This window comes from Protopterus annectens, chromosome 3.part0 (assembly GCF_019279795.1).
Source record: "Protopterus annectens isolate FY-2018-M chromosome 3.part0, PAN1.0, whole genome shotgun sequence".
Taxonomy (NCBI): domain Eukaryota; kingdom Metazoa; phylum Chordata; order Ceratodontiformes; family Protopteridae; genus Protopterus; species Protopterus annectens.
In genome coordinates, this window is record NC_056731.1 from 1,119,923,703 (window position 1) to 1,119,951,634 (window position 27,932).

Here is a 27,932-nt window from a genome sequence, read left to right on the forward strand (position 1 = left end):
ACAGCACATGCATAATAACGATCAGGAGAAGGAAAAGTGCGGTTTAAAGGAGGGCAGGAATTCAGAAATGTATGTAATGCTGGACTGATGGTAGTTAAAAGGAAAGAAATCATAAGTGACGTATAATGTATGTAAATGGGAAAACTAATATGGTCTGTTTTCTTTTAATGTATGTTTGTGTATGTTTTAAGTGCTAATATAATTAAGGTGTTTTAAAGAGGGTGCTACTAAGTCAGTTTTCATTACCAGATCTCTCTCTCTTCTACTTCTAGTTTCAATCTCTCTTTTAAAAGTACTTGTTTACTGTAACATTAGAATCAACCTTTAAAGTCTGGTTTGCTTCTACTGAAAGCTTTACCTTTTCCTCCTGTGTTCAGCTTTCTCTGAAATCAGGAACACTCAATACTCTGTTTCAGAAGGCTGTTTCCTCTTTACCTGCATTCATTTCCTTTTTTCCTTTCTAGTTCTATCTCCCATTCACACGCACTATTTAAATTTTAGTTTTCAGGCTTATAAAAATTATAGCTTTGCTGTCTAAATCCTGCCTTACTTCCATTCATTGCCGACATCACTGTTACTCATTGTTTACCGTTACCTTGTGCTACTGATACATGTTGTTTGCCGATATATTCATCCATAATTTGTTTTTTCAGCCAGTAACAACTTTAACTCCTCCCAGTCTTGTAAGGTTTATCTGCTAATTAGCTGAACTTGCTAAAAACGTGCAAGCAGATTTCTGTGCATGTTTTTATTTTCTTAACTTCCTGCTGACATTTTGTGATGTTGATGATGCTTGTGCATATTTTTGCTGTACTTGCTATAGTCCTTATGGATAATATGTGGTTTATTTTATATTATAATGTCCGGAATAGAAAGATGTAATTGTTCCCTATGTTCTATAGTAAATATGCAATGTGATTTTCAAAATCTTTATAAAGATGTTTACTGGGAAAGAATTGATAAGTAGTTCCTAAGAAAAATAAATCTCACGAGTACATTTTAAGAAACTCTCCTTTTTACTAGATCTAAGTGTTCAGTTGTATCAGTAGTACAGTAAGCAGGGGAATGATAATCTAAACTTATCCAAGTAGTGCAATTCCAGCACACACTTTGACATAGAACAATTTAACATTATATCTGAAGTTATCAGTCTTCATCCTGTCATCACCTGTGTGTTTGGTTCCGATCCTTCGGAACCAACTTGGCCGGTACTACAGCTCGTGGACTCCAAAAACTCTTGAGCACATCCCTTACCCATAATTTTGTGGGTAGATTACTCAGATCTTGTTTACCATTTTCAGCTTCAGACGTGGTTTCTCCTTATTGCTCTTGAGCCTACTAGTTAAGTAATAGAATTTAACTGTAAATCCCTCCTATCATTCAAAAACTTATAGCTGTTGGGTTTTTTAAGCAGTTTTTCCTCTTGATATTTTCTTTCTCTCAGTCTCTTCTTCTTCCCTGACTACTGTAAGGAAGCTCTGTATTACCACTGTTGGTATGAAGTAATGCTCACCAGGTCACCAAACACTAACCAATAAAACAAAAACAATGACCAAGAAGGTGAAACAGTAAAGCATGGAACGGTGCTGCCAAACAAGCCAAAGTTTAATCCTCCATGCACAAAAGCAATTACACATTAACGTCACACAATACACAGTACGTTTTCGTTTATCCTACTTCATCAGATGTGGGCTGACACAAAACAAGGACCTTTTATGTTGTATGTTATTATCCTAATTAACCAATCACACTTGCTAAACAATCAACTTGTACTTACATAAATACTTCTATACTTTTAACTGTTAAAAATTATTTAAAATAGTTTAACATGATTTAAAATTATTTAAAATGAAAATGTGAGGACATGAAACTACTTACTAACATAATCCTACCATAAATGCACTTCTGATTTAAAAATACATCTAATTTTGAAAGGATAAAATGAATGAATAAGTAAAATAGGAAACTTGTCACAGATGTTTGTGGTACTGTTCAGAATACAAACAAATCATCTACCACCATCTAGTGGCCAAAAAACAAATAGCAAGAAATAACAAATAGCAAGAACTTCTACTTACCCAAAGACATACCTATCATTAAATGTGTTTTGATGAAGTAGGATAAACGAAAACGTACTGTGTATTGTGTGACGTTAATGTGTAATTGCTTTTGTGCTTGGTGGATTAAATTTCGGCTTGTTTGGCAACACCATTGTTGTATCCCTTACCCTTTCCTCTTACTATTTTGGTAAGTCTTTAATTAGCATTCCTGGTAATTTGCTAAAAAAAGTTGTGTGTGTGTGTGTGTGTGTGTGTGTGTGTGTGTGTGTGTGTGTGTGTGTGTGTGTGTGTGTGTGTGTGTGTGTGTGTAGGGTTAGTTAGTTGGTTAACATTCCATTCCATTGTTGGTATTATTCGTTTCACTCTGCATACCCTTTGGGTATTTCTACAATACCATTGTTGGTAGACCTTATTAAAAAAAACCTCTTTCTCATTTTTCTACCTGAGTGACGTGAGTGTGTGTGTATGAGCTGAATTCAATATAACTGAAAAACAAAAGGGGATATCTGACTTCAAACATTATCAGGACTGTGGCAGAAAGATGCCCGGTTCAAAGTGTACTGTATGGGTGCACCTCATTTGGACATTACTTGTAAACTTTGTCAGGGCTTTAGCTCCTGTACTTTAGCAGGGAGGCACAATAAACTTATTTTAAAAGGCTTGTTAAAATGTTCTTTCTGTGAAGCCCTATCTAAGGTGAAGACTTCAAAATATCCAAAGCCAGACACCAAGAAACAAAGCCACTCTGTGCCAACATCTCCTTCAGCACATGAAGTAAAGTCCCAAAAGCCACAGGTTCTGAAGGTCTCCTCAGAACCGAAAGCTAAGTACTGAAAGTGACAGTATCAGCACCTTTGGCACCAACAGTGGCTTAGTCTCCATTGGTAGTCTCCATTGGTGCCAACAGTCATTGAACCATTGAGACCTCTTCAGCACTGACTACTGTTTCAGTGCCTACGACCTCTTTGGCACCAACAGTAGTTTCTGCACCATCACTTTCTTCTCATTCGGTTCCAGCTTCCCCTTCTGCACAGCAGTCTATGGTGCCAAGAGTCGATCCACTAATAATTCCAAGGACTAAATATTCCCCTTCAAGTAGACCCATTCTTGGGTCAACTGCCCAGCCCTTTTCTGGATAGGCCTGAGTCCCTTTCAGCAATCCCCAAAAAAGGCGCTGAGGCTCTCGAACAAAACTCTTTATTCACAAATGAATGGTAAGGGCTTTCACCGGCTACAATATGCCAGCTTCTTCAGACCAAATTCAAACAGATTTAACACAGTCCCCACTCATTTTATATACTTTCAAAAACAACCAATTAGTTAGCTAATTGATTAATGACCATACAAGCTATTAAAACAAGATTTTTCTTAAAAAACCTGACACTTAAAAGGGTCATTATTTAAAAAGGCATTATTTAAATAAGCATTATTTAAATAAACCAACTTCATAAGTCGAGTTATAAATATTAAATAAATAAAATGCAAAATATGTTCAACATATATCTTAATAACCATTTTATCAAAACATAAAATGTTGAATATTATATACAAATGTTTAATATATATTACATTTATTTATTTATACACATAAGAAATTTGTAACTTCCTAGACAGAACCTAATATAAATGAACAAATAAATGAATAATATCCAAATGCCATGCATATGTTTTGAAATTGTCCTTAAGAATTATTTATCCCTGACGAAAACGTATCCATTACTATTATACTATTAGTTAGTTAATAAAACTTTTTTACTGTAAATTCATCTATTTAAAGCTTTCATTTTAAGAAGGCATTTAATGGATATTTGTTCGTTAAGCCCAGGAAATATATATGCTAAGGTTCATATCTGCCACTCTAATACTACTTCCTCAAGTCTCAATAACCATAGGCCACCCCTGACACTATGCTCAATCTTTTGTAACACCACAAACTTGAATTTATGCTCTGGAAACATCATAATATGTCTTGCCAGGGCATTGTTGTTATTAGCCCTAACAATATTATAGTGATGTTCATAAACTCTCTGTTTAAGCTTATGTTCGGTCTTTCCAATATAGAATGCATCACAATGGGTACAATTAGCACAATAAACAACTCCTTGTGAGTCACATGAAAAATGACCTAAAATTTTGTAATTCTTATCTCTAATAGTTACACTATCAGAGGTGTTGATAAATTTACATTGTGAGCATCTTCCGCACCTAAAAGTGCCAGTTTGCCCTTTTGGTACTCTCTTGACTCTTTCCAGTAAATTCTTAATATTTGGACCCCCTTCTAAAAATAATAGAAAAATTATGACCTATTTTCTTATTTAACTCATGCTCCTGAAGTACAATGTTCCAATTCTTATACATAATTTCCCTAATCCTATTTGCATCAGTAGAATATGTAGTCAAAAAAAACCCAAGTTCTAATTCTTTCTTAATTTTAGGAGGGGCAACAATTTCAGAGATGCCCAATGTAACCGCCTGTACTTGTCTATCTTGTATTAAAGGTTGAAAATACCCTAAGTCCCTTTTCCTACTGACCTCCTCTATGACTTGATCTAATAAAGCCAAAGGATAAGCTCTCTTCAAAAACATACATTTAAGTAAAGTGCATTCATCCTGAAAATCCTCAAATCTGGACACCATCCTGGCTGCCCTTACCATCTGTCCTTTACCCACAGCCTTTTTCTGATGGAAAGGATGGCAGCTAGTAAAGTGCAAGAACATGTTAGAATATGTTGGTTTCCGATATCTTGTAGATCTAAAGTGACCTTTAACTATGTCCTTGCTCAAACAAATGTCCAGAAAATTAACCTTATTCCCTTCCACCTGATAGGTAAATTCCAAAAAGGAAGTAAAACTAGACAATTCTAGTATGAATGGATCAATAGCATGTCTTGGACCTTTGCACAAAAAGAACATGTCGTCCCTTTCAGCAATGTCAATCCGCTCCTCCAGGAGTCTCTCCAAATTGGATGTAGTTAGGTTGGTGGACCAGCTGGCAGCCAGTGGTCTCCCCAAACCTTTACAGACCCCTCTGCAGTCTGGAGCTGAGGCTTACTGTCCAAGGACTCCTCCAGTTTATCCTCCTTTCAAGGTTTGGAGCCCTCCACTTCGATGATCCCAGTACCAGCTACCTTGGTGCAGACAGTGGACCACACCTCTGCACCTGAGTCAATTCTGTGGACTTCAGTTCCTTCGGATCCATTGCACACCCAGGGCCATAGTTTGGCTGTTGATTCCTACAACCTTAGTACAGTTCTGGTTGTTTCCACAGTGCCATCTTGGACTGTCAGAGCCATGGCAGTTTTGAGCCCTCTCCCAACTCCTGCTTTGGGTGGCGGCTCATCGAAGTGGGGTGTGATCCCAGTTCCAAGGTTATCTTTCTCAGTTCTGGGCTCCCATCTCTCTTCAGGTAGGCCTGTCTTCCAAATTATGGAGAGAACTTTGGCCTCAGCAGGCTCTAAGCTGGCTTCATCCTCATGGGAGTGCCATATTTTCATATCCTCTGGTTCGCAACTGTCAGAATCTACTAAGTCTGAACAGCAGGCACAAGGGCTGCAAGTCACTCCAGGTTCAGGGTACCGCCTCTTAAGAATCTTCTACTGAATTTCTCCCTGAGGAGCCACCCCATAAGAGGATGTGCAAGAGGAAGCACATTGATTTTCTAGAAGAATCAGTCACCAAAGACATAGATTACAATGGAGGGGAAGGTGCCATGTACTACCTGTCTGGTTTTCTGGGAGCAGGAGGGAGAGCATCTGGAATCAAACTGGATTTAAGGAAGACATCATCCACCACATCTAGGACCGGGGAGATGGCTAAGGGCCTGTGGTGTGGAAAGTCCAGAAACTCTCTGAGTCTCTTTTTAGACTGTGGGTAGTCTTGACTCTCCCATTGGAAATGCTCCCTTAAGGTATGCAGGGTTTCCCCAAAAGAAAATTCCTCTGGGAGAGAGGCTGAAGGAATGGATTCCTCTGCATCAGAATCCTCATATGTGGAGTGGGGCTGCATGTCTTCATAGTCAGATGCATCGGATTCATTTGACTCTTGTTCAGACAAAACTACTGGAGACAGATCTTTTTTCCTTTTTGAGGGAGTGGTGTGCCTTCCCCTAATCAGCATGATAAGGTCTTCTGCCTTTTTAAGCATTTGAGACTGAGGCAAGGAAGCAGGTGTCTGAGAATGGGTAGTCGTTTTTTTTGGGTGTGGTTCGATCCCTGGGCCCAAGGAACTTGGTTGTTTTAGAAAGAATGGTAGCCGTGAAAAGAAGATGTCAGTTTATGTCGAGATTCGGTGTTGCAAAGGACTTCCTCAGAAGCAGGTGCCTGCACAGCATCTCCAGACCCATACAAGGTAGAGACGACCGCAGGATCCTTAGACAAAGAAGAGTTCTGCGGCATACTGGACTCCAAAAGGGTCCCAGTAGCAGCCTGCGAATTAACTGAAGTGGGCATCAGGGGCTGCAAAACCACCTCACTGAGTTCTGGAGGACTGACGACCAGCTTAACAGAAGCGTCGTTGGAAGGGTTGGTCCTGTGCGGTCTGTCTCTGTCTTTATCTTTACGTTTTTTCAGAATATCTGCTGTTGGATGGCTTACCAAAGCCATATTGGAATTCGAGGACTGTAAACAGAAATATCTGACTACAATAAGGGCCCAAAGATGAATAGTTCTGGTGTTAAACAAACCACAGAAACAACAACAAGGGACTTTATGGTCTGGGCCTAGACAAGTGACACAGTAAGAGTTGAAGTCCCGGTGTGGTATTTGCTTTCCACAGGTGAGACAATTATTAACTTTTTCTGACATCGGTTAGTGCAAGAAAAAAAGGATCCCCAATGGGGTACTTAGCTTTCGAAGACTTCAACTTCAGTTCAGAAATAAAACTCAGGTAGCAGCCATCTGGCACTCATGCAAACTGCTTCTGATTCAGACTCTACAGCAAGAAAGACTGGTGTAATGGTGACGGATGCCTTCCTTTATACCACTGACGACCTGATGTCAGTCCTCAAGTTACAGCAACCGATGCAGAAATACTAAGTCTCTGGTATTCAGGCCGGCCGAGAACTACCCTGGCAGGGTTAACCCAGATGTGATGACTGCAACAGTGAATACACTCGAACATCTACATTTATGGTAAGTGTACACAACTGTACTTTCTTGCAAGCTTTTCATGCCCACCCCCTCTACCTCCTGGGTGACTCCACCCGCGGATGACCTGATTAACCTGATTGTCCGGAGAGTGTGGAAGGCTCCTGATTCCATAGAGCCCATTCTCTGGAGGCCAGATAAAATTTTAACAGCTCCAGAAGATCAGCAACATTGGTCTAAGGGTCTAGCAGTAGATGCCATGATGGTAGTGGCAGCCACCAAGAAGGAACTCACCAAGAAGAGTTCTACTGTCCATCCTTTAACCAGGAGTCTAGGATGATGAACAATTTTGGGAAGCAGGTGTTTGCCTCATCGACCTTCGCTATTAGGTCCTTGAACTTCTTGGCACATTTTACCAGATTACAAAGGGATCTCATAATTGAGCTTTCAGACACCCTTGCAGTATGTCTCCTGATGAGGTTCAGGACAAGGTGCCACCCTGGAGTCTGTCTCCAACTCATCCATGTGGCTCATTGCCCATACAGCCAAAGGGAGGTCTAGGGCTGCGGGTACAGGTATTGCCATAAGGCAACATGTCTGGATGCACTTGTGTGATTTTGCGGAACCCTTCAAGTCTTCCTTTATCAAGGCTCCAGTTGAAGCATCCTCTTTGTTTGGCCCAAATGTTAAAGACATGCTAGCCAGGTGTGAAAAGGATGGAATGACACTTTCTGCCATGGGTGTTCATTTTTCTAATCCTCAATGATCCTATTCTAGGAATCAAAGGAGTGGGAAAATGTGGTTCAAAAAATCCCAAGGGGCTTTTCGTGACATGTGGTGATTACTCCCCCTGGGAAGACGTCCTTCCCATGGCAGAAGGAGTCCGTGTAACCAGTGCTGCAGAGATTCCTTTTCCAGACAACCCTACCAGCGCTCCTGAATGGAGGCCCAATTACTTACCTCTGGAAGCAGTCGGGGGAAGATTTTCACTACACTAATCTGCCTGCCAAACAATAACTTCAGATACATGGGTGCAGAAAATTATCACTAGAGGTTATCACATCCCATTCAATTTTTTCCAGGACTTCAAAAACGAATCCCTGATGTTCCACCTAGAAAGAGGGATTTAGCATCAGTAGAAATACAAAAGCTGCTTCTAAAAGGAGTCATCCAATAAGTCCCACCAGACCAAAGAGGATCCGGATTTTACTCAAGATTCTTTTTAGTGCCAAAAAAGACGGGACTGGAGACCAGTTTGGGATCTCAGACTATTGAACAAATTAGTACAACAGACAAAATTCCAGATGGTCATCTGTGACTTCTCATTGTTTATGGAAATGCCCAGAGTCTCTGCAAGGTGAGCGTAAAGTCTGTTGCATAGAGCAGTAGATGCTTGGAAGAGCCAGTTGTCTAGATATGGGAACACTCAGAATCCTCACAGTTTCAAGTGAACTGCTATGACTTCCATGCATTTGGTGAACACACTGGGAGCTGTGGTGAGACCAAATGGCAGTGCTTGAAACTGGTAATGACTGGCTCCTAGCTGGAAGCAGAGATATGTTCTGGAGCACTTGTCCATGTTTATGTGGTAATATGCATCCTGAAGATCTATTGAGCACATCCAATAATCCTTCTCCAGAAAGGGAAGGATAGACTGAACCATGACCATCTGGAATTTTGTCTGTTGTACCAACATCTCCCAGTGTGTTCACCAAATGCATGGAAGTCATAGCAGTTCACTTGAAACTGTGAGGATTCTGAGTGTTCCCATATCTAGATGACTGGCTCCTCCAGGCATCTACTGCTCTATGCAACAGACTTTACGCTCACCTTGCAGAGACTCTGGGCATTTCCATAAACAATGAGAAGTCACAGATGACTCCTAAACAAGATCTAGAGTTCATAGGAGCAAGACTCAACACAATTTCATGTTTGGCCTCCTTTCCTCTACACAGGCTGATGACTCTAAGGTCACAAGTTAAAGCAATAATTTCCTGAAACAAAGTTCCTGCTCACCTGGTGCTACAAATTCTGGGGTCCATGGCAGCAACTATAACCTTAGTACCCCTAGCAAGATATCACATGAGGCTGCTTCAATGGCTGTTGGTGTCATAATGGTTGATTCTGACACATGCGATGTCCCATCCAAGCCTGATAAATCACCACAAAAAGGATTTATCTTGATGGATGAAGCCAGAAGGAAATCTATGGGGTTGCTCCTTTTCTCCTCCTCTGCCCAAAGCCATAGTTACCACAGATGCTTCCCAGCTTGGGTGGGGGGCATTATCTAGGGAAGACTGTCCAAGGCACTTGGTCCCCTCAAGAGGCCAATTTGCATATCAACATCCTGGAATTAAGGGCAGTGCTTTTATTGTTGCAAGTGTACCAATCTATCCTTCCTTCAGGGACAATTGCAATCTAATCAGACAACATATCGGTAGTCTAGTATATCAACAAACAAGGAGGAAACAGATCCTACCCTCTATGTTGGGAAGCCCTAAGAATTTGGCAATGGACTATTGCTTCCAACAGCTTTCTGGTATCAATGCATATCCTGGGGAAATCCAGTGTGATTGCAGACAAGTTGAGCAGATGCATTCTGATGCCTCACAAGTGGTCTCTCAACCAGAACATAGTGATGAAGAGTTTTCGTCATTGGGGCCAGCCATGATGTGATCTGTTCACCTCCCCAATAAACAACAAATGCAACAGCTACTTTGCCCTCAATCCCCATCATGGGGAGTTCCCAGGAGAGGCATTTCTTCTCGATTGGCCCCTGGGACTTCTTTATACCTTTCCCCCTATTCCACTAATCCCCCAGTTTTTGAAGAAAGCCCAAAGGTTGAGGAGCAATATGATTCTTATTGCTCCCTATTGGCCACATCAAGTCTGGTTCCCTTCCTTTGGCCTCATCTGGTTCACCACCCTTGAATTCTGGACCCAACTCCAGACCTATTATTTCACCCTCAGGGCTTGGTGCAACCCAGTCTCCAGACCTTGAAGCTGATGGCTTGGTATCTCCAATTCCAGTAATTGCCAGGCAGAGTAACTTATCCTCTTTGGTATAAAGGATTTTTCTGGCTTCCCATAAACCATCCACCAGAAAGCTTTACCAAAGCAAATGGAAAAGATTTTTGATTTGGGCATGTTCCAACAACATAGACCCTTTATCAACATTGGTGGACAAGGTACTAGATTATTTAGTCACCCTTTTTGATTTGGGGGCCTCTACTTCCACAGTTAGAGTCCATTTAGCTGCTATCTCCAATTATCATGATGGACTTAATGAACATTCCCTGATGTCTCATTGTTTGTGCAAGATTTTTCTTAAAGGTGCTTTGCATTTAAACCCCCCATTCAAAGACCTGGTAGCACCATGGGATTTGACCTTAGTATTACAAACCCTAGTTTGACAGCCATTTTAGCCAGCAGCTACGTATGACCTGAAGTTTTTGTCTTGGAAAACCCTCTTCCTGGTAGCTACCACATTGGCCATGAGAATTTCTGAACTTCAAGTTTTATGTGTAAAGCATCCTTACATTATCATTAACAAGGAGAGAGTGTTGTTAAGAACCAACCCATCCTTCATCCCTAAAGTGGTGTCAGAATCTAATATTAATCAGTCCATAGAATTGCCAGTCTTCTTTCCACATTTTTCAAACAAAGGTAAATACTGCTTATATCTGCTGGACATCCATAGACAATTACATTTTTACCTGGACAGAACAAAATCTGGAAAATCGGACCAGTTATTTGTATCCTTTTCAGGACCCAGATTAGGTAAACTGGTATCAAAAGTTACCTTATCAAGATGGCTTAGAGATTGTATTACCTTTATTTACAACTGGAATAAACTCAAACTACCTGCTCTGGTTAGAGTGCATTCCACTAGATCTGTTTCCACTTCAGCTGCCTTTAATTCCAAGGCCTCAGTGGAAGATATATGTTCAGCTGCTACATGGGCTATTCCTCATACCTTTATCATTCATTTCAAACTAGATATGGTCTCCAGGGGAAGAGTATCCTTTTGGCTCTATGGTATTCAGGAATATCCTTCCTTAGGGCCACCCAAGACCTAAAGTAGCTGGGGACTCTGTCATCTGTCAAGAATGAATGAAGATTGGCAACATCAGATAAAGAAGCTATGCCCTTACCAAAATGTTCCATCTGTGTTGTCGATCTTCATTCATTCTTAACATCCCACCCACCTTCCTCCTCCAAGAGACTTCTGGAGGATTGGACCTAGTGCTGGGATGCTACAGGGTTTTTCTTAGGGCTTCTGTATTTTCTCTACTTCTCTGCAAACTCAATCTGAGGTAATGGAAGAAGGGTATTATAGGTAGAGCCTTAGCTCAAGAGTTTTTGTCTGGCGTGAGCTATGTATAAAGGCTGAGTCAGTTCCGAGAGGTCAGAACTGAACCGGTCTGTCAAGAATGAATGAAGATTGATGACACAGATGGAACATTATGGTAATGACATAACTTCTTTTTTTATGACCAGCATTCTCTCTGTGTCTATTGTCTCGGTCCTCATTTGCAAGAGGACTGTTCTATCTGCCATGCTTTTAGTCACCAAGCATTGGTAGGTAGATGAAAGAAACTTATACTGAAAGGTCTCCTTCCCTCCTCCATTGGGGAGGCCATATCTGGTTCTCAGGACAAGCCTAAACATAAATTTGGAAGGACATCATCTTCCTCCTCCTCCTCAACTAGAGCCTCGGAGCTGAAGAAGCAATCTTTCTTGGTTCCAAGTTCTTCCTCAGTACCGAGCCCCAAAAAGAAAAGGACATTAAATTCAACATTTAAATCATCGACCCTGAAAGATTCTTTGGAACTGTCTGTTGCTCTCTCAGTTCCGACTCCTTCATCTGCCCCAGAACAAACTTCCATATCAATCTCTTCCTTGCTAAAGACACAGTATTCCACTTTGCTAGATCTTTTAGCAGACAGACCACCGTCTTCATTTTTAGATACACCAAAGTCCCCCTAAGTGGTCTCTGTATATTCTTCCAGGAGTCTCACTGAAGTCAATATGGAGAGGTTGGTGATGAAGATTCTTTGGGCCCAATGTGTCTTAGGCACTCTGTTGGTTCCTACCTCTTTGGGTCAGGCACTGATGTCTTCCACTTCCCCTGCTAACCCTCCTTCTCTAAACTCCCCAGGTACCTTAAAGTCTTCAGTTCCAAGCTTCCCAGAACTGACCATGTTGGCTCCAAATGTTTCCTTCTCATCGGAACAGAAAATTGCTTTGAGCACTCCTGTTGTATCAGAACTGGAGTCCTCTCAGGGGGCCACACCTTGGTGGTTGGTCCCGATTCATTCAGGTCTACTACTGGGATTTCGATGAGCCAGCACTGACATTCTGATGTCTGAATTCAGTCTCAATGGGGGCTTCATCAGAACGGGGGGGGGGTTGCAGAGTCGAGGCCTTCTTTTTGACCTCAGAGCACCCTTTCTCTTCTGGTGGGTCAGCCTTTGAGGCCATGAAGAGGGCATTGGCTACTTCCAGTACCAGGTCAGTTCCTTCCTCCTTGGAGCTTCTGTCTCTGTATGCCTCAGGTCTGGAGCATTAAACAACTCCTTCACCAAGACAGTCGGTACTGCAACCTCAGACTACCCAGCAGGTTACCCCTTCTTCTTCAGAAACCTCCCCAGATGTCTCCCCTGAGGAGGTCCCTCAAAAGAAATTGTACAAGAGGAAGCACCTGGACTCTCCAAAAGAGTCCGTCACAGAAGACATGAATTTTGATGAAGGCGAAGGGTTCCCAGATCACCTCCTGACAATGTCTCATTTGGAGATATCTTGTAAATACATAAACGGAGAGGTGGTTGGAAGTCCCTCAACCTTTTGACAGAGAAATCTGTGTACCTGCAGGCTTTTGGTTCCCACCTGTCTACTTCCTGGGTATCTCCACCCACCGATGAGCTTATCAAATTGATCTCCTGGTAGGTTTGGAAGGCCCCTGATACAATTGAGCCAATTCCTAAGAGACCAAATAAAATTATAACAGCCACAGAAGACAAGCCTTTTTGTAATAAGGGAGTTTCTGTAGATGTCACGGTGGTAGCAGCAGCCACCTTTTTCTAGGAATAAATGAGGAACAGGGAAAATGTGGTTCAGAAAATCTCAAGGGTCTTTCCAAACTACACCTGAGAAAGTTCCCCCAGAGGCAGAGGGGGAACAGTAATGGAAGACACCACCCTCATGGCAGAGGTGGCCCACAGCATCATGGCTCCCAAGAATCCTTCAGGAGACCTTTTCAGTGCTTCTGAGAGGAGGCCTGATTGTCCACCTCCAGTGACAATCAGGGGACATATATCCCTGCATATAACAGCCTGGCAAGAAAACACTTCCGATACTTGGGGGCAGGGGATCATTTCTAGAGGCTATACAATTCCCTTTTACCTGTCTCTTCCCAGTTCAAAGAAATTCCCCAATGTTCCACCCAGTCAGAGGGAACAGGCAGCAATTCAAATTCTAAAGCTGCTAGAAAACTGAGTCATCAAAGAAGTTCCACCAGACCATATAGGATTCGGATTTTACTCAAGATTCTTTTTAGTGCCAAAAAAAGACAGGGGACTGGAGACCAATTTTGGATCTCAGCATACTGAACAAATATGTTCAAAAAACCAAATTCCAGATAGTCACAGTTCAGTCTATTCTTCCGTTCTTAGGAAAGGATGACTGGATGTGCTCAATAGATCTTCAAGATGTGTACTACCATATAAAAATGGACAGGCATTCCAGAAGATTCCTTCATTTCTGGGTGGTTGCCAGTCATTACAAATTCAGAGGGCTGCCCTTTTGGACTCACCACAGACCCCAGGGTGTTTGTTAAGTTCATGGCAGTAGTAGGAGCTTACCTAAGACTGCAAGGATTCCAGGTGTTTCCATACTTAGATGAGTGGCTCATTTCCGCTACCACCAGACAAAATCTACTAACAGCAAAACAACAGGTTGTACAGTTATGCGACCACCTTGGCATCACAATCAACTTTGATAAATCCTCGCTGGATCCCAAAAAAATCTAACCTTATAGGAGATTTACTGGACAAAAGAACCTCCATAGCCTCACACCCTCCTTCTCGGTTGGAAATTATCCAAACTCAAGTCCATACTCTACAACAAAGAAAGAGAGCTCCTACAAGACTGGTACTTCAAATTTTGGGATCAGTGGCGACTGCAATAACTCTTGTTCCCCTAGCCAGGTTTCACATGAGAATTTTACAATGGTTACTTGTGGTTCAGTGATCAGTTCTCCAATAACCCTTATCAATGCCGATATTAATTACGACGCATGCAAAATGGAACTTCTAAGGTGGATACATTTAAGCTAAGTTCGACAAGGACTTCCATTTATTCCACCTCAGCCCAAGGCCACAGTGACCACAGATGCTTCCTAGCTTGGGAGGTGAGGCATTGCCAGGGAAAGACAGTCCAAGACACTTGGTCCCCAACAGAAGCCAATCTGCACATAAATGTTCTGAAGATGAGGGCAGTGCCATTGGCATTGCGAGCATTTCAAGACTACCTACCTCTAGGAACAATTGCAATTCAGACTAAGAACATGTCAGTGGTCTGGTACATCAACAAGCAAGGGGGAACCAGATCTTACTCCTTATGCTGAAAAGCCCTCAAGGTATGGCACTGGGTGAGCTCATCCAACCGTTATCTGATTGCAATCCATATTCCAGGGAACTCCAACATAACAGCAGACAAATTGAACAGGAGCATCCTTCTACCTCACTAGTGACCTCTCAATTCAAAAGTATCAGGAAGGATTTTCCAAGTATGGGGCCAGCCTTGCTGTGACCTTTTTTCCTTCCCCCCTAAACAACAAATGCAGCATCTAGTTTGCCCTTATTCCCGCAGAGGAGGAATTACTGAGGGATGCTCTTCTCCATGATTGGCTGCCCAGTCTCCGTTCCACCAACCCTTTTTATTCCAACATTTCTTTAGAAAGCAGTCAAGCTGAAGAGAAAAGTCATCTTCATTGCTTCATTTTGGTCTCAGCAGATATATGGTTCTCCTTCTTATCGCCTCACTTAGTTCTAAGACCATGGCTTCTGGATCCAACTCCAGATCTCCTGTCACATCCGACGGGCATCAGTCACCCAAAAATTACAACTCTCAAGCTGACAGCTTGGTATCTCCAATTCCATTAGTGACCAGGCATGACATCCTCTCTTCCCCAGTTAAACACATACTTTTAGTGTCCCATAAACAATCTACTCGCAAACTGAATACTAGTAAATGGAAGAGATTTGTTCATCATGCCTCTCTACATCACATTGACCCCTTTTCCGCACCAACCCATGAAATTCTTCAGTTCCTAGCCTCTATTTTTAATGATGGTGCTTCCACTTCCACAACTAAAGTTCAACTGGCAGCAATTTCTAATTTTCACTATGGATTCCAGGGATCATCCATTGCCACCCCAAGATTTTGTAAAGCCTTTTAAAAAGGAGCTCTTCTCTTAAGGCCTCCTTAAAAGGATCCTACTGCCCCTTGGCACCTCACTGTACTGCTGCAGGCCTTGACACAATCCCCTTTTGAGCTGGCCCCATGTGTGACATGAAATTCCTCTCTTGGAAAACTGTCTTGTTAGTGGCCATTACCTTGGCTAGAAGAATTTCAGAAATTTAGACACACTCATCCAAGTCTCCATATTTGATTTTCACAAAGATAGAGTTTCTCTCAGGGCTAATCCATCTTTCCTACCTAAGGTTGTATCTGAAACCAACCTTAATCAGCATAATAATCTTCCAGTATTTCCCAAAGTTTTCTAACAAAGGGGAGTACACATTATATTTGCTAGATATTCACAGACAAATAAGGTTCTATCTTGACAGAACTAAGGACATTAATAAATTGGACCTACTATTTGTTTCTTTTTCACATATCAAGTTGAGTAAGCCTGTTTACAAAGTAACCCTAGCTTATTGGACTTCAGACTATATTTCCTTCATATATAAGAAGAAAGGTATTTCCTTACCTGTACCACCAAAAGTGCATTCAACTAGAGCAGTAGCCACTTCAGCTGCCTTCCAGTCAAGAATTTCTATGGATGACATTTTTGCTGCTGCAACTTGGGCATCTCCCCATACCTTTATTACTCATTACAAATTAGATTTACTCTCTAGGGCTAGACCATCATCTGGCTTGATGGTGCTCATGTATATCCTTGCTTGAGTCCACCCAGGGTTCCAAGTAGCTGGGGACTCTGTCCCACATGTGATAACAGGATGAAGACTGACAACTTCAGATAAAAAAGTTATGTCTTACCATAACGTTCCATCTGAGTTGAGGGATTGATATCAGAATACAGGTAAAGAGAAAGGGATTGGGGAATCCTAAGTGAAATACCTCCTCTTGAGTTTTTAGTTGAATCTAGAACAGAAGCTGCTGTTAAAAAAGGCTGATTAATAGGACATATAAAATATTGCATGATAACTAAAGGAATCAATCAGAGGAGATAAGAAAAGATTGAGAAGGGAGATTGGATAAGCAATTCACAAAGAAACCTGGTTATTGCAGTTGTAGGCATGACACTGCATTCTTCTCTTTGTCCACAGGGAATTTGCAACAGCTATATTTCTCTACAGCTGAATGTCAGTTCAGCCATGTGTCCTCAACCAAATGTACCACAGGGAAATGTCTAAATGCTTAGATGCTTGAACCCATGTAGTATCTGGTTCCTCTCCTGCCTTGTTCCAATCCCAACCTTTGCTGGTGGATTCACCAGATTTTCCCTGAATCCAGGTCTGCCCCTTCAGGTTCCTCTCCCTACTCATGTACATGGATGCTTCCAATCATGGTTAGGGAGCTTCTTCCAACAACCTAAGAATCCAGGGTTTTTGTTCTCATCAACTGGCAGACCATATTAACATCCAGAAGATGAGGGCTTTGCTTCTTGATCTCCAAGCTTTTCAACTCCTTTGAGTTCCAGGTCCTCTAAAGGTTTTTGCAGATAATATCACAGTCATGTGGTACATCAACAAGCAAGGGAACACAAAACCTTACTCATTTTGTAGGCCGGCTCTTCAGACTTGGGATATTGTAGTCTGCCATCATCTGGTTCTTCAGGCAGTCTACATTCCTTCAGAGTGCAATCTGGAGACAGACTCTTTGAACAGGTCTAAAACAAAGCCTCATAAATGGATGCTTTACATGGAGGTGTTTCTGGATATTGTATATTGGTGGAATATTGCTAAAGTAGATATTTTTACCTCCCCTATGAACAGACAGTTTCCTCTGCTCAAGACTGCAAAGTCCTTGGACTTCCAATATGTCTGCACACTGAATCACCAGCTTGATTTCAGCTTTCCCAGTGTGAAAAAAAGAAACTGAGAGATAAGGGCCAGAAACTGCAAGTTTTAGGAAATTCAGTTACTGGATAGTAAGTACACCACCTGGATGCCAGCAAATAAGAAACTTAGAGACCCTGAAAGAAAATCAGGTAGAAAAGACTGAAGAGAAAACACTGACTAGGAAGAATCCTGCAGCTGTTCAGAAAAAAAACAGTTCAAGCTCCAGATTTGGTGCAAGTCATGGCTTCCAGTAATTTAGAGGAAAATATAAATCAAATGTGCTCAGAGCTAATTAAAATAAACAAAACACTGAAGGAGTATATCAACTTAAAAATCAAAAGTCTGGAAAAAATGGTAAAACCTTTAAACAGTTATTCAGATGAAATGATAAAACAGGAAAAAATCAGAGGGTGAACTTAAGAGAAGATTAACTGAGTATGAGACTGCTCTAGAAGAGCTGTTTCAAAAACTGGTAGAGTTAGAGAACAGAGCATGCAGGAAAACCTGAGATTTTCTGCTGTACCAGAGAAACTGGGAGGAACAGGATGACTGTATTTTATGAAAGCACAACTAATCAGCTGGACAGGTATTCCACAGCAGGATTTGTTAAATGAAAGGGCACATCATGTGTGTACTCCAAACCTGGCCATGAGAAAGCAGCCAAGACCTGTATTAATAAAGATGCAGTCATACCAGCAGAAAGAATTGATCCTGACAAAACTGTGGCAAAAGGGTAAAATATTAAACATTGGAGACAGTAGAGTTTATCTGGAAAATGATTATTCACTGTACACCAGGGAGAAGAGAAGAAAGTTATCCCAGCAATCAGATAATACTGAAATGCAGGTGTGAGTTTCAAGATGCTGTACCCAGTGTCTCCAGAATATTTTTCCTGGAGGATCAAATTCAATTTTTGATGTAGAACAGGCTAAGGAAGAAATAACAAAAGTCTGTCCAACAAAAAGTGAGCCATCAAACAGAAGGGGGATCTGCTTCTCATTCTTCTGATAATAAAGCTTATAGAGAGACTTTTGCCAGTAAAATCTTTTCCAATGTTTCAAAGGAAAATGTCTGATAGAGAGAAAAAAGTACAGGAGCTGACTAGAAAAATCAGGAGTGTCTTGGAATTGAACCACTGTCTGGGGCAGGGAGATAGAGGTAGACAGAAAGAAGACCAACAACATTGTAAATGATGAATAAATGTGAAACTATAAAGCATCAATCACATTTGTGAAATATGTATTTACATGAAAAAGTGGAAAGATTGGATTTTTGCTGACTTTGTTAAACTTGTGCTGGACTGAAATGCATATGGCCCACTTCATGTCACACATGTTTGGGAGTACACTAATGGGAAGGAGGAAGACAATCAAAGAAAAGTTGTAGGTGAAACAATTCTTAAGTATAATTGTATTGCATATTTCATGATACAAATTGCTTGTCATAAAGTAAAGTATTTTCAATTGTTGTATGTGATAAAGATACTAAAGTAAAAAGCAACTTTTTTCTTCATTTATAGTTTTAAGAAATGTAGGTGTTGCAATGTAAAAAGAGAAAAAAGGCTTGTCAAAAACATGTTTAAGTTAATGTGCAGTAATCTTGAGTTGTTGAGGTGGGGGATGGGGTGTAAAAGTGCATAGATTATAATATATGTAGAGTTGATATGTTCTCTCTTATGTATGTATAGGTGAATGGCTGGATTAAGTCCTTTGGCCTAATTTAATATTTTTTTTGTGAAAACAAGTAAATAAAAAGACAATTAATGTAATGAAAAGTTTTCATTTGGCAAATAAATATTCAGTGAAAGTCCAGAGGTTTGCAGAGCTAGATATACATTTGGTACTTGTGTTTCCATGGAGACAAGCTGACTAAAGGGGAAAGCGATATAAGCCAGAACACTTTTTAAGGCTAAAGGTTATTGTTTTCTGAATGCATATATGTTGTTTTTCACATCTGGGAAAGGAACGAAGATAAGACAAGAACAGAAAACAATTAATGAAAGTAGGAGCACAGTCTGTAACATCCATCTTAGCATGGATAGCCTTAAGGTTAGACTAAGTAATTCCTGTGTATGCATATGTCAGTTTGGGACAATAGTTCCTATCAGGAGGGTTATTTTGAAGCTGTACATATTTTTCTGTGTTTGTTTTAAGTTAATTGATTATGGGTGTTCTGGGGGGGGTAACTTTTTTTGAGGGTTTTCCTTAAAACAAAATGGCTTGTAGAATGTGACATAGGTTCAAATGGAGATGACAGGAAACAACTGTCTACAAGATCAACCTGCCAAACATTAGTGGGTGCATGTAATACAGAAGCTGCAAGCAGACAATTAAAAATGTTATGTATAATGAGTGGGAATAATAACTTCCTATCATAATGGCTACACTAAACATATTAATTTGAAGTATGAATGGCCTCACAGGTATAGACAAAAAGGTAAGAGTATTGAAATATATTAAAAAAGCAGAATGAAAATAGCAATGCTGCAAGAGACATTTCGAAAGAAGTGAACATGCAAATTTGATAAAGAAAGGATTTCATGATGGATACTCAGTTGACTATAAGGGTCAAAGCAAAAAGGGAGTACATATCCTACTTGCTAGAAGAGCAACAATAGTGATAGAAGAAAAAAGATAGTAATGGTAGATTTGTGGTTGTAAGATGCTACAGGCAAGGGAGGATGATTACATACTGACATATTTATATTTCTTCTAAAGCTGCTATTATGGAGCATAAGAAAAAAATGGGAGAAATAATCAGCTTTTAGCACTGAATATTACTTAAGGTGGGGACTGGAACTTGATTTGCAACAGTGTGGATGTATCTGGTGGACCTAGAAGGGAAAATATAACAAAACAGGTTAGATTTCTGAAGAAATTTATGAAAATATTTAGTATGTCAGACATGAATTCAGTAGTAAGAACACCAAGAGACTGTATTATTCTCCAAGGTAGAATAACTGGGCTAGACTAGACAGAAATTATAGTTCTCAGAAACCTGTGCATTTAATTTAAAACTTCAACATGCATCCAATAACTATTTTATATCATGCACCAATAACAACTAAGATAAAAATGCAAGGTAATGAAATAAAAATTAGACACTGGTGGTTCCACATTTGCCTGTTAAAAAGAGATGAATTTAAGGAATGGGTAGTGAAAATTATTTGAGAACTGTTAAGAAAGATAGAAAATTCTTCAGAAATTATAGCTAGTAAGAGATATGGCTAAAAAGTAACAATAATTATTTAGTGGGGCTGACAAAAGTTAAAATAATTGCAGAATAAGGGGGATCTCACAGAACAAGAACCGACACAAAATAATGGAGTATCTGAGTAATATGCATGAGTTTAGAAAGATTGCTGTTAAGAAACTCTTTTTTTTTTTTTTTATAACTTCAGAGCACAAAAACTCTAAGCACAACACCTTAGGCAACAGAAAGTAGAAAGGGTTGTTGCCAAGGTACTCTTATATCCCCAAGCAGACTTCAAAGAATTTTTTCTCAGGTAGATGTAAATGTTGGAGGTGTGATGGAGAAGAAAGCAGTAACTGGAAACAATATGTTTTGGGAATGTAATGAGTTGGCAGACTTTAAAAATTTCAGAAATATTAGGTGAACAAATGGGTGTAACTAAGGAAATTATTTTCTGAGCCTGGATACAGGATCTGAACTGCTTAGACACACAGTAAGACCTTGTTAAATTTAATTCTGGTGGCTGCCATAAAAGCAATTACTAGAAAATAGAAACCAGAGTTTAAACTTACTGTACCTGAAGTAGTGAATATTGTAACAGAGATAAAATAACTGGAAGTGGGATCTTAGAAAAGGGTAGGAGCACACTACGTAGTAAAAATGGATATTGTTGGAACAAACACACAGAATAATGTTTTAGAAGAAGAGTGGAGTTTAAAGGAAGACAGGAATTGATCTATTTATGTAATGTTGGATTGATGATAATTGTATAAAAGCATGTATGTGATGTGTAATGTTTGCAACTCTGACCATGTTAACGTGGTTTGATTTATTTTATATAAATGTATGTTTACCTATGTCTTATATAAAAAGAGTGGCAAGTCCTCTGGCTTGGAAAGTGGATGCCATGACTCTTTCAATACTACCAAAGGTCATCCACAATTTCATGTGGGACACACCCACAGTCTTGCTGATTATTCCTTTTTAGCTCAGACAGCACTGGTACTCCTTTCTGTTTCATCTGGTCAAGGTCAGTCATCACAAGTTACCTCACATAATGGATCTTCTCACACAAGACAAGGGATCTTTCATTCACCTTTACTTGTAAACCCTTCAACTGACACTTTGAGTGATGAGGTTTTGATTGCTTTTAGGTACCAATTTTCTGAGGATGTGCTTTAGGTTTTGCAGGAGGTCAGAAAATCCACTAGTAGAAAACCATGTGTGATTAAATGGAATATATTTTCTATATGGTGTCTCAAAAATAACCTGGATCTTTTTTTCTGTGGGGGTTCCTTTGGTCCTTTCATATTTGTGTGAGCTGTTCAGTTCTGCCTTGGCATATTCATCTGTTAATATTCATTTGTCAGCCATTTTCACTTGTCTGCCTCTGAATCCACTTTTGGCTTCTAGTTTTGAAGTCAAATCATTTTTAACATTTTTAGCCTTCCAGAAAGCCTATTCATCCTTCTTGGGGACTTACCTTTGTTCTTGAAAAATTGACCCAGTCACCATTTCAGCTTGCAGTTTCTTCTTCTTCCCTACAACATTGTACTTGGAAGACTGTATTGTTGATGGCTGTTACTTCTGCTAAGAGGGTGTCTGAATTTCAAGCAGTCATGATAGTTCCACCTTTTTTTCACAGGGATAGGATGTCTTTTCATACCAATTATTTCATGCTTAAGGTGGTTAATGATTTGTCCTTAAATGATGTCCATTCACCTTTTCACAGAATCCTAGTGAGAGGGTTCCTCATACCATTGGTTTACATAGACAGCTAAGATATTACTTGGACAAAGCAAAACATATCAGGAAACCTGTGCAGTTTTTTGTTTCCTTTCATGCCAGGAGATTGGGTTTGGCAGTATCTAAGCAAACCATCTCATCCTAGATTTCTAAGGCCATTTTTGCTGTTCTTTTCATGGCAAGCAACTTTCCTCTTCTGTTCATGCTCATTCTATCAGGGTAGTGGCTTTTTCTGGTACTTTCTTCTAAAGGTCTGGATACTAGATCCATCTCAGAACCTGCTACTTGGTCTTCTGTTCATACTTCCACCAAAAGATAGGTTGGATGTTATTTCTAGGGCCAAGGTGGGATTTTGCCTAGGCCATCCTTCATGGGATTTTGGAGGGCTTTTCTGAAGCTCCTTCCTCTCATACTTTACAGTAGCTTTTGTACTCTCTGAAGAGTAAATACAGCAACAGTGATAAGGAAGGACATAGTACAGTTATGCAAGTTTTTACCATGAGTAGATGTCCTATTTTTCACTGTTGCAGTATTCTGTCCTTCCCTCCATTCCATGGCACTTTTTCTATTGTTTATTTTTTTTTCTTTCCAAGTGCTGTTTTCCATCCACCTCTTTGTTTTTCCCTTCCTGAATGTATGTGTTATTGCTTTACTCTTGGATTTCTTCAGTTCTTCTGGAGCACTTCAGTTCTGAGGACTAGGTGTTCATAAATCACGTATGTACCTTACATCTTGCACATAGGATATATGGAGCCGGGAGGATGTAAAGGCTTTGGTGTACTGGCTGGATGTTTAGTTATCCTTGGCAGGATATCCCAAGAGTAAAGAATACTGCAACAGTGAGAAGTAGGATATTTACTGTTATGGTAAGATCTTATACAATTGTACTTTCTTTGGATTTAATGTTTTGTTCCAAATAAAATATCCTGTCTAAGGAATACTTCTATGATAAGGACTCTTTGTTCTCACTGTAATTTCCAAGGTCAAGGGGGGAGCAGTCTAATTTGGGTATGCACTTTATTTCCTCATCTTTTTCTGACTAGGAAACTGTTATGAAGCTTTTTAGTCACAAGCATCCTTATGGTAGATGGCTTGGGAGTTGCTGTAGCTTGAATAGTCTTTTTGTATTCCTTCCTGCAGGACTGAGCTTATTGGCTCCTGTACCTGCACCCAGTCATCCCATTCATTTCATGGTAGCAGGTGCTGGGGGGTCCTCTGGTGAAGTGAGAGCCCTAGGGCCATTTCTTCCTGTTAGAATATATACATTTAAACACTTACAATAGAGCATGCACACTTCTGTTTGTTAGTACATAAAGAGTTAATATTTTCTTAGCTGAAAATAAGCAGAAAAATAAAAGGAATACAGTAAAGCAGATACTATGCATGTTTAGCATCCTATTGTGTGTGACATAAAATGCTCCATGATAAAACGGACTCCTAAGTTCTGTGACTAGTACAGCTTCAAGGAAAACTACAGATAAGGATGATTCCCTAATTCCTGACTAACCCAGGTGCAGGGATGACCAGAGACAATGACTCCCTAAGTTTAAGGTTATCACATCATTTACCTTGAAACAGAACACAAATCAGCTTATCAACAGACTGCATGATAGCAAGCAAATTCCAAAAGTGTTAACATCAAAAGACTTCTTTCATGAACAGGATCCAAATGGCACAAGAAGATGTATAAAAAGGACAGTAAAACTGAATGGTGTTAGATCTGATTTTTTTAGATCTGGTATTTGTAGGAACACATAGTTCTGAGGTACATGGAGAATTATCATCTATAGCTGTATCAAGAAGCAAACCTTGTACATTAAAATCTGTAGCTGTAGAAGTATAGTACGTGTCTGTTACATAGATAAGTTATTAGTAACTGCACTTAAGTTAATGAAGCCTGCAAGGCTCTGTGTCTTAACCAGACTTTAATTCCAGCATTTTAAAATTTTTCAGTGGCAAGCCTAGCCTGTATTTGAACACAGAGGTAGTGGTGCCTGCATATGGTTACTCCAGTAAAGGTGCAGTAACTAAAATCTGTGTATATGAGCGAGTACTAAATAGGAGCACTCCAGTTTATACAACTTGCAGCAGTACAGTTTTCAGACATCTGAAGCCAGAGTGAGACTGCCATGCAGGAAGGTTTTAGTGCCATAAATTGTCCAATTCAGAGAATTACAAGGTTTCAAATCTGTAACTGCCAGTTTCATTTCACCAGCTTTTCAAGTGACTGCAGGGACTTTACAACCATCTACAGTAAGCAGCCTGGCCACCTGCCTCTCTGTCAACTGGTAAGAATTGTTCTGTGTCACATACTGTATGGATGCCATTAAGGACCGCAGTAAAAAATGTAAACAGAGTTTTAATATAAATGTATCAGAACGATCAGATAAAATTTGGGACAGACTGCAAAGCTGGTATAAACAACATATTAGTGAATGTAAAACCTTACTAGGGCAAGTTGATGTACATGCATTGTGTACATGGGTAGAAACATCTGATTGGTACTTAAACAAAAAAAAGTCTGGTATGACAGTAAATGTTTATTGTGTGAGTCATATGAAACTGCTTTCTGTGTGCCATGTCATAAAAATACAGTACAGACCATTGTTCAAAAATCTTCTAATGGTAAAGAATCAGAAGAGGGTGATATGCTTACATTGTATCCAGATGTTAAACAACTATGTCCTCTCACTACATGTGAAATGTTAATTTCAGAGCTAGAACAGCAGTCAAATCAATTACTAACAGAATCGCTTGTAGATCTTGTTACAACCTTCAAAGAGTATCTACAAAAGTGGAATGAAGCCACTATGCCACAAAAGACAGACAAGAATAGGGAGAAGGTTCATGATAATTTGACAGAAGAGTTTAATGCATTCTTAAAAGACAGACAAGTTGAGTTCAGAAAGTTTAAAAAAGATGTACAAGAACTTTGCCAAAAGTGAATAGGAACTCTGCAATTAGCAGAGTAGGCTACTAAAACACATCAGAAAACATGTAAAGAATTACAGGAAACAATTGACACTCTCCAGCAGCAGTTACAAGACAAGAAAAATCTAGTTAGTGATTATCATAAAACCTATAAAGAATTAAAAAAATTCAGATCTTAAGCAACAGTTACAGGATGAACAAAATCTGGCTAGTGATGTTCAGAATAAACTATTACAAGCTAATTCCCAAATAAAAGAGTTAAAAGAACTGCAAAACACAAAACCAGTACAAGCCATAGAACAGGAAACCACTGAGACCTGTATACACAATCCAGATTAATCTGTTTACTACAGTGGAATGATAAAAAAGGCATATTTTACAACATGCTTGCATTTGAGGAATGGGTAGCATTCACAGCAGGATCTGATGAATGGATAAATGTCTTACTCAGATGTTTTTGGATTTTTGTTCCCAAATGTTTTAAAACTTTCATCCAGTTAAATCAGGATACCTATAAATTAAATAATAAAGTAGGACTTATGACTGCTGTTCTTATATCATACACTCAGAGGCAGCCTCTCACAGCTAAGCTGTTAGGTAATTTCAAAATCTCTATCTCAGATAAATTAATGGAGCAAGCTGACCATTTTAAACTAGCATTCCAGATCATATATCAAAGATCAGTAAGGGACATACAACAAAAGGAAATACAGAAACAATTAATACATTGCTTTCTAGAGCAAGTAAAAGAGTTCCAGAGGATATTAAGTGCATTTATGAGGAAAATTCAAATGCCCTCACTGATTTAGTCAAACATTAATGAGTGAACAGACTATGGACAATGATGGGACATTATACTCACACCATATCTTTGCACTAGGAGAGGAGAGTAGGTCATTTAAGGTAATTGGTGAGGTAAAAAGCTGGGGAAGGCAATGGTGCTGTGACCAACCACCAGCAGAAAGAGCTGTGTCAACACCACTGGCTCTTGTTCCTGTATCTGTAGCACCGGGATCAGATACAGGTAATGAACAAAAGGCACCAACATGTTTTTTCTGTAAGAAAATAGGACATGTTAAGCAAAATTGTGATCATTACAAAGGTTGTCATAAGAAAAATGAAGAACAAGGTGTGTTTCCAAAAACAGAGCCAAAAGCTTCACATAACAAGTCAGAAAACCAGGTCAAGGCACAGAAACCTTACAATATTTGTAAAGACAGCTATAACAGCCATCAATGCACAGAAAAAGAGGATGTATGTCCCATAGATTTTCAGGCAACATCAATTGTAAATCCAAAATATTTGGAACAGCAGGCAGAATAAATAGCTAGGCAGCAGTTATAAAAGAAAATTGAAAAACCTAAATCTGTAGATCACTCAGACATAGAGGAAGATGACAAACAAATGCATGCAGTGTGTCATGTTGCATTTGACAATAAAGGCGAGGATGAGTTGATTTCCTTACAATAGGGGTGTGCCCTCCCACACTGGTATCTTTTCTGACTACTTTTATAAAGGGTCAAGACAGACGACTACTGATTGACATCTGGGTAGAGGAGTCACTATGGCAAAATGTCTTATTAGACACAGGAGTAGCAGTATCTGTCACAAACAGACATCTGTAAATCCTACAAAAAGATTTGCATTTCAGGATGCTATGTAGTGAGTAGCCAAGATGTAGACATAAAGTTTCACCAAGAAGGACAGACATGGAAGGGTGCATTTTTAATGCATCTATCTTGTTCAACTACCTTTATTGTTATGGACACTTTAAGACCTTTGGGCATAGTAATTGACTTGCCTAATTGTATTTTGTGGATAGGAGATGGGGGCAAAGGAGAAGGAGAGGAAAGTGCAGGTTGCTGTGCAATCTCTCTACCTGAAAAACCTGACAAGCCTACAGGGTATATAAATACAGACAGTGATGCTATGTGGCAGCATTTACAACAGCAATTCCCAAACCTGTGGTCCAAGTGACCCAGTGACTGTGGAAGACTAGAAATGCCAGTAGGCATGGGTAGTGATCAGGATTACATACCTCTATTTCAAAAACAGTATCCCAACCCTAGGGAGACAGAAGAATATATGGAAAATGTATTGCAGATTGGGAAAGGGAAGGAATCATACAAAAAAAAGCAACAGTCCCACAAATTCACCAATCTGGCCAGTTAAAAACAAAGATGGTAGTTACCATTGTGTTATTGATTTAAGAAAGGTTAATTGGTACACAACTCCTAGAGCACATTTGATTCTGGGAGATCCAGAGCTGGCTGCACATATTAAGCCACAGAGTAAGTTGTTGGCAGTAATAGATTCAGCAAATGGCTTATTTGAAGTACCACTCAGGAAAAAAGACTGGCCGCAGTTTGCCTTTACATTTAAAAAACAGCAATATGTCATGACAAGGTTACCTCGAGGATTTCAAAACAATCCAGCTATTTTTCACCAGATGCTAGGATCCATTCTGCAACATTTTGAAAAAGATGATTCAGTGTTACATTACATTGATGACATATTAATCCAGTCTGAGACAGCAGAAGAGCATGTATAGCTTCTTAAAACATTTTCCATACTCTGCAGCAGGCAGGCTTTAAGGTTAAAAGTGAAAA